Source organism: Dipodomys ordii, unplaced genomic scaffold (genome assembly GCF_000151885.1).
Source record: "Dipodomys ordii isolate 6190 unplaced genomic scaffold, Dord_2.0 Scaffold151, whole genome shotgun sequence".
NCBI lineage: Eukaryota > Metazoa > Chordata > Mammalia > Rodentia > Heteromyidae > Dipodomys > Dipodomys ordii.
The window spans coordinates 4,274,599-4,283,074 of NW_012267367.1; positions in this window are offsets into that span (position 1 = coordinate 4,274,599).

Genomic DNA, 8,476 nt, shown 5'->3' on the forward strand with positions numbered 1-8,476 from the left:
GGAAAAAATACTCTCAGGCATGTAATGCTAGGAAATAGTAAAAACGTTGCCAAATTCTAACATTTGTATATTTATATACTTATTTTATTCTTGGCCCTACTTTGAGATTTTTTTTAAGTTTCTATTTCCATTGTCTTCTAAGTGTATTATCCTAACATAGGACATAAATGAGATGTTCCTAAAATCCAAGCGCTCTACCTACAGAAAATTTCTCCAAGAATAGCATATGAAACACATGACAGTGATGATGCCTGAAATGTGTAGAAATGCAGGAGCAGGAATGTTCGGTATTTATTCTGTACCCATCTGGACAGATCATTTTACCCAAGAGCTAACAAAAAAAAGTAAAATATCTGTATGTATCATAACTTACGCCATTTTGGCAGGTCTTATGTAATGAATGAAATATTAAGGCAGTTCGTTTTTCTATAGGTTTACTACAAATGAATAATAGCTTTAAGATACAACATGGAATGAGTGTGCACTCCCGCTTTCAAAGCAACTGTAGGCATCCGTGATTAAGGCTGAACACTGAGTTACCTTGGGACCTGTTAATGAGCATCGGATGGCTGAGCTTTGTGTGTAGCTTTCCATTTTCAGTGACCTACCCCCAGTGGACATACTTAAAATACAGAAAGTATTTCTATCAGTCAACAAGTCAAGAGAGCCACTTTATCACAATGGCTTTTCATATCTTCCCATTTTTACTCTTAATAGTTTTCACAGATTTCTCATTCCACAAATTTTCATTGTCCATATAGGTGACACCTTGCTAATTATTTATGTTCACATTTCCAAAGTTTTTCTTTCTCTTTAATATTTCTATGTTTATTTTTGCTTCAGGAATTGTTTCCCATGACAGCCTATTTGATCCTCCTTTTAATTTGACATTAGCATTTCAACTCTGGCTAATTGGCTTTGAGTTTTTGCAAATGGCTCAGCCTTTGTTAGACATCTTTAGAACCATTTAACCTTTCAATAAAGAAAAGCTTATAGGTACATAAACTTACTTGACTCTACAAATGAATGCTCAAAGATATAGAGGCAGGTCTGGCAGACATCTGTTTGCATTATATTACACTCAAAATTTATCTTTATGTATTGAAAGTCTAGTTTCCAGGAAGGTAAGTGTATAAATGTCAGACACATATAAAACTTTTGATGCACTGCCTATAGATAATATTCAAAATTCAAAAATAGAGCTGTGTATTGTGGGTGATGAACAGAAAGCCTGCTCCTTAACCCTGCAAATGAGTATTACTAACCCTAAGTATCCATGGTAGATGGTTCCAGCCAAAATCCATGGCTATCTTGGTCCCTTATATAAAATGCCGTAGCATTCACATTTAACCTACACACATCCTCCTGTATACTTTAAATCATCTCTACATTATTTATCAATGTAAAATAAATGTAAATGTAACATGTACTGATACAATTTGTGAAATACAATATGTGCAGCAACCGTATTGTTTAGAGAATAGTGACAAGAATAATGTGTGAACATGTCCGGTGTACTCACAGACGTCTCACTGGATGGAAAGGTGCGTTGTCACACATGTGGAACTCTTATGTGATGAAACTATTTTTGTGGCCTCTGCTTTCTCTAGACTCTGCCCCTTTGTTCAGGTTCCCTTCCCTGCCAACACCAACCTCACTGAATCTGACTACATGCCTAACTAGAGATTTGCTGTACGTCAGGCTCTGGTTTTCCTTTTATACATCAGTTCTCTCCTGACTTCCTCACACAGTTTATCCTATGATTAAAATAGATTCTAGTCAAGCTATCTTCCTTCTGTTATGCACATGTGCTGTCATTATCCCCAATAATGCTCCCCCATGAATAACCACACCGAAAGTGATGTTTCCCAAATATGTGTTATTGTTACTTCCCTTCCTCAGCTTACATGAAATCAAAGCCCAAAGATTATGTAAAATAGTTCACATTTTAAAAACAGGGGGTTTTCTCCTGACTGTAAGCAAATGTATATTTCCTAAGGAGAATTTTAAAGCCAGACTGGGCATGAAGAGTATGTGAAGAAAAATATTCATCTGTAATTCCTGTCACCATCCAAAGATAATCCTTATCAACATTTGATTATATATTTGTACAATTTGTATGCTTATCTATTCATTACCATGCCTTTAACGTAAATCTAGTTGCTTGATGTCCTATTGTATATTCAGACTACCATCCAAGCAGTTTAAAAAGCATTGCTATCAATTTTCTTGTTGTTATGGATAAGGAGATGAGTATTTCTATATGTAAATCTCTGTAAGCATACTTGCTAATATTGCTAGGGATGATTTTTAAATGATTCTTTTGGTAAAATATATGTATCATTTATAGGATCCTAGTGACATTAGAAAGGAGTGTATAGCAGAGAAATGGCCATGGCTTACATATGTTAGAAGCTTCTCTTTTATAATAATCACCATATCCTAATATTTTTTGGATATTCATAGGATCTGCATGTTATCAAATTGGAGCCAAAAATGCAGAACAACTGCATGGTGGTGGCCTTAGCTTTCTTCTGGGCATATGAATCAGCCAGGAAAGCAACTCTCAAGAAAACATTCCAATTACATGTGAACAATGAGAGTAAAAAGTACCACCACCGTCTGAATACATTCATCTTGGAAAGCTTATAATTACATGGTTGTTTCACACACAGGCCTCATGCTTTTATCTATATTACTTAATAACTATATATTAGTCTGGATTTCCATGTGTCACAGTCTCAAACACACAGACATATATACCAGACATATGGAAACTGGATAAAGAAGGCTAGAGGTATGATTCAAGTGGCTTAGCAAGCAGAAAGCTCTGAGTTCTAGCCATGAAGAAAAAGACAAACCAATTTGGAGGAGAGAGAGAGAAAAAAGAAAAGAAAAATAAATGATCTTAGATATCTGGCCCAAGTGTAGGATACCTGTGTGGGAATTGGATTGAGGCAGAGCATAGTGGTATATACCTGTAATCCTAATGCTCATGGGATTAAGGCAGGAGGATCTCAAGTTTGGTACCATCATGGACTACATAGCAAAAACCCTATCTCACACACACACACACACACACAATCAAGATTGTGAACTAGCATATTTTAAAGTATACTGCCATTCAGTCTAAGGATTCATGTCCATTCTGTATTCTATTGTATTCCCAGTAGCTAGAATAGTGCCTCGCACAGAGTAGGTAGTTTAACAATGTTTGTTGTATAGATAATGACCCAATGAATGAGTGAACTAACGTTTAACAATTGGGCATCAAGACCGAAGCTATTATGTTTGCATTAAGTTGTAGAATAATGCATGATGACAAATACTTTCCAGTATTACAAGATGAATGTACCAGAAAAAGGTAGAATGACATGATGGACAGGCAAGCCTCAGCAATTCAAGCTTTGATCATGAAAAATGTAGTCATTCTTTCCACCAAAGGTTATTGAGGACCTGCTCCATTCTCTACTCTTGGCAAGTGCTGGCAATACATGACAGATATTAAATGTTATCTTGTTCCTTAGGGAATTTTATTTATTAGGAAAAAGAAAGCTACCCAATGACCAAATATTCCTACACATAAATAGGGAAATACAGCTTTTGGTGCATATTAGATATATGTCAGGATAGGCTTGCTTGACTCGAATGCTCAACAAAAGGCTCCCTTACCTGAGGAAGGGAAAGTTGAACTGTGTCTGAAGGTGGAGGGAACATTTTAAACACAAGTTCAAACAACCAACAAAAGTAATGAAATCACTGTGCACTGTAGGAATTGAGACTGGTTCAGGGAAGCAGAGAGATGGGGTGGGAAAATGGTGAAATGAAGTTGGACAGAAGTTTTTTGCTGTTCAGTGGCCTTACTGAATCTCTGCACTAGCTTTGGGACACCTACCTGATAAACTTATTATGAGTGCCAAGTCGTCATGTGTGGTTTCTTACTGAATAAATGGCTGTTGGAGATGCATACTAGTAGTCATTTCCTTTTACTCTGTCCTCCTCTTACTATGTCTTGAGTTCAGTAAGAGTATGATCTCAGCCTATGTCTGTGGGGTTTCTTATTACCTATCATATCACACTGTGTGGACTTCTCAATAAACCCTCACTAAGTGGCCACTGTACTTAACCATTGGACACTAGCAGCTTTCTGTGTGCTGAGGCTTTTGTTTAATAAAACCTTGCTGTGGACTTAAAATGCTAAATTGAGTTCCCAATAACTGGCACTTTCATATGTGGAATTATGCATCTTTATTATCCATTGGTGTCTGGGGTTTGAATGTGCTTCTTGAACTGGATTCCATTTTCAAATAAGTAGAATATTGGTTTGTTCAGATCATCAAAGCATCTCCAAGATTTAGGATGATAAAAAATGCAATCTATACGTATCGAATTGCTGTGTGTATTTGCATCACAGCATTTTTATGAGAGCAATGAGAAAAGTATATAAATATAGAGATTGAATGAATGCATAAAAATATCCTTTCAGCAATAATTTGCAGCTCAAACAACAAAGCCATAATTTAGAGCTCCGACCTTGTAATTCAGCTGATTAGAGGAATCCAATTCTCTTTTTATATCATGTGTGTTGTAGCTAATTGATGGAGAACTCTGAGTGAATCAGTATGCCAAAAATTGACAAGTTCTACTCCTTTGGTGTCATGATGACTTGAATGTCCTGTTTTTCCAATTTTCAAGTTCCTACCAGAAAAAAAAATGTTTGTTTTCTTCATCCTAACTGCCAACATTACAAACTAAGTCTAGACTCTCCCTTTTTCATTCTCACAATTAATATTATAAAGCTCTTAAATTCCAAGCCATGCTGACAACTCTATTGACAATATATAGGACAGAGGAAAGATACTAGTGTTCCTTAACTAGATGAGTCTAAGCAGTTGTAAAAACTCATTCAGATTTACCTAGGTCTAACCAGATGCTCAGCAAGCAAATAAGAGGAGAATGAAAAAGTATCACTTCTCATTGCATAACCCTATATGTTTCTTTTTTATTTTCTGCCCTTTGGGTACAAGATAATATTTATACTCCACATAACACTCACATAGGTGTCTTTTCTTCTCTTTAATTCTTCTCCTTTTATTAAGAAATTGTATTCCTGTTTATCCTAACCCTGGGTCCCTCTTACAAATGCAGTTGTGTGTGAAGCCTAGTAATAAATTATTAATGTCACACTGCAAAAAAAAATCCTTTCAGAAATGGGCTTCTCTCTCTGCCATGTAACTACTGGTAATTTTTACCAAGCTCCAGAATGCATGAAGCAGACCTAGGTCTGAAAGTGAAGAAAACCACCAAAGCTCTTCTTCCACCAGGAAGCAATTAACTTGATGTTCCATTTGTGGACGATGGTCCGTGCCTAAGTTGATCACGTTTGTGAAACCCATGTCAGTCTTTTCAGCTTGCTCAGCTCAGGGGAGAGTGCAGATATACAGCCAGGCTCCAAATCATTTGTATAAAAGTGAAAAGATCTGTACTCATCGAACAAGAAAATAGCATTCCTGGCCATCAGTCTGGAAGGAAGTGTTTCTCTGCAGTGCTGCACAGCACACTTTCTGCCTTTGTCCCCAAATGTCAGCATGTGCTTTGTGTTGCAGTTTTTGTTTCTTTTTTTAAAAAATCTTTAAATAGTCATGCAAAGGGGTTATTGCCATTGAAGAAGGCAGCTTATGAATACAATGTGTCTTGATCAATGTCACCCCTTTCAACATCACAGGCCTTATTGTTGAGTAAGCATCTTGTCTTCCCTACTAACATGACAGGAAGACATGAAAACAATCTGCCTTCTGGCTAAAAGCAAGAGTACCCTGAGATCAGTTCTGTTAAGCTGTGCTATGTCTTCTCTTAGTCACTATAGATTTCTTATTAGTCTTCAATTTTGCCTCCAATGCCTACATCAAGAGTAATAATGGTCCAATTGAACAGCTTCTCCCAGAAGCTGTTCCCAGTGGCATCTCAGCCTCCTTCTCCTCTTTCTTCCCTGTTATTCACCCACAAGAACCTGGGTTTCCCCAATAGAGAGATTCTGAAGGAAGGGGATGCTATCTGAAGGAGTGGGTTTTGAGCCTTGGGTCCAGAGCATCACTTTGGAATCTAAGATCTGCCTGGACCTGAGAGGTTTGGGTACATACAGTATTTCATTTCCTCAGAAGAGAAATTGCTGAGTGAAACCATGTACTTCAGAAAAACATACAAATTGACATCTCTATTTTCTGTTTTCAATTTTTATATATTGTTTCCTTCATTCACATATATTGATTACATGCCTAGCATGTGTCACTACTAATGTGAACAAAATAGACGTGTGTTTTTTTTCCATGCCTATAAGAAGTTAACTGTCAAATAGACTTAGGTAACTTGAGTGGATGGGTGAGGTTGTAAGAGATGGGGTAATATGATGGAAGGGATAGCAGGGATCAAAGTGCAGTATACTAATAAATAGATATGTTGAATTGTACAACTACTGAAACATAATAAAAATCAATCCATTAATTTAAAATTAAATTAAACATAGGTAAGCATCAAGGTAGCATTCCCTTCAGATAGCGTGAATCATCAACATTGATTTCTTGACAATAGGTTGATTAGCACTTCATGCCTTACACTTTACCATCTGTAGATCTCTCCCTGCTCTGAATTTCTATGCTCATGTGGGAAAGTCTGCAAAATCCTTAAGACAAACGTTCTACCAGATTTTAACAATGGCTCCTGTAGTCTTGAGGCTACTGGTTAATGTGTCTGAGCTTCCAACACAGCGTTAGTAGAAGGAAATTGCACCCAATTTGCACAGCTTGGATTTTTGCTGTTATTGTTGTTTTCATTTCTTTTTTTTTGTCGGTCGTGGGGCCTGAACTCTGAACCTGGGCACTGTCCCTCAACTCTTCAGCTCTAGGCTTGCGCTCTACCATTTGAGCCACAGTACCACTTCCAGTTTTTTTTTTCTGCTTATGTGGTGCTAAGGAATTGAATCCAGGGCCTCATGCATGCAAGGTAAGCACTCTACCACTGAGCCACCTTCCCAGCCCTCATTTCTTTTTATTCGCAGAAATGAAAGTGAAGTTTGTCCTGGCTACATAGCAGTACTGAAATGAAATAGCTATTGTTACTTTTCTTGTATGTCTCTGAACAAAGGTTTTGATCCTATGGTTCCAAAATGTGTCTTTCTAGATTTACCAAGATGCCCTGATTCTAACATGCTGACTTTTACCGCAGGTCATAGAATTCAGCTTCTAAAGTGTCTCTCTAGCACTTTTCCTTTTTTTGTAGGCCCAGATGTGGGAGCACAGATGAGAAAAGACAAGACTGATTGTACAAGTGTGTTTGGGATCCATTACTGAGAACCCAGCATGCTGTTAGCAGAGTCACTAGCCCTGTATGGACATGAAACCACCCTTCAAAGTTGCCAATATGTGATTTGGAACAAGGAAACGTTGTAACTGTTTATATAAATCCTTTGTATTTTTCTAGCTTCTTTTTCCTCCTCAATGCTAGAAAAAATAAATGACAAAAGGTTTTTTTTCTGGGAACTAAATGGTAATAAATGATAGTAGGAAAACTCCAGGAAGTTAGTAAATGTTTCCTTTGAGAACTGAGTATATATACACCAGGAAACTAGCTCTCTTAAACTCAGCCAAGCGCTGGAAACTGGCCTGAGTTGGTTGTGCTAAAGATACCAAAGAATAATTAGACCATGAGGGGAATTTTGTTTTCCATTCCTCAGGGGACTGTGATTAACTAGTGACACCATGTCATTCTTTTTTCCACTTCCTGTTTTGTTTCCCCCTTGGAGAAAACTTTTTGCTAAATGATTGGAATAATTGAGAGGGGAGAACCCCTGAAGTCTGGGCACTTTTAGAAGTAGGCCTACTATTAGGGCTGGGTTTTCCTTACATCCACGAGCTGTAGCTCTCCTGCAGGCCTGGACACTCTCTCACTCTTCACCTAAGCAATCAAATTATAGAACTTTGTTGTTAGAAGGTTTTATTGTTGTTTTGTTTTGTTTTAATGTATGCTGTTAATCTAAGATGAGAGAGGAAGAGGAAGGAGAGAGAAAAGGAAGGGACAAAGAGAAGAGAGAAAGAAGTAGGGAGAGGGATGGCGAAAGAAGAGAAAGGGAGAGAGAGAGGAAGGGAGGGAGGAAAAGAAGGAGGGAGGAGTGGGAGGGAAGAAAGGAAAGAGGGAGGGAAGGAAGGAGGGAGGGAGGAAGGAAGGAGGAAGGAAAGAAACAAAGAAAGAAGGAAAGAAAAAGAAAGAAAGGTTTACAATAAAAAACGTACCCCCAAAAAAGAAAGAAAGCATCTATGTCATAAAGTTATGGCATTTGTATCCCTATAACAAACACAGTAAAACCCTATCAAAATAGGAAAAGACTTTGAAGGTTTTCATTATACTAACGACTGTGCACAATTAAATTGAAATATAAATGTAAGCCAGCATTTCAGTTAAGCTGCTTATTAAAATAATTAGG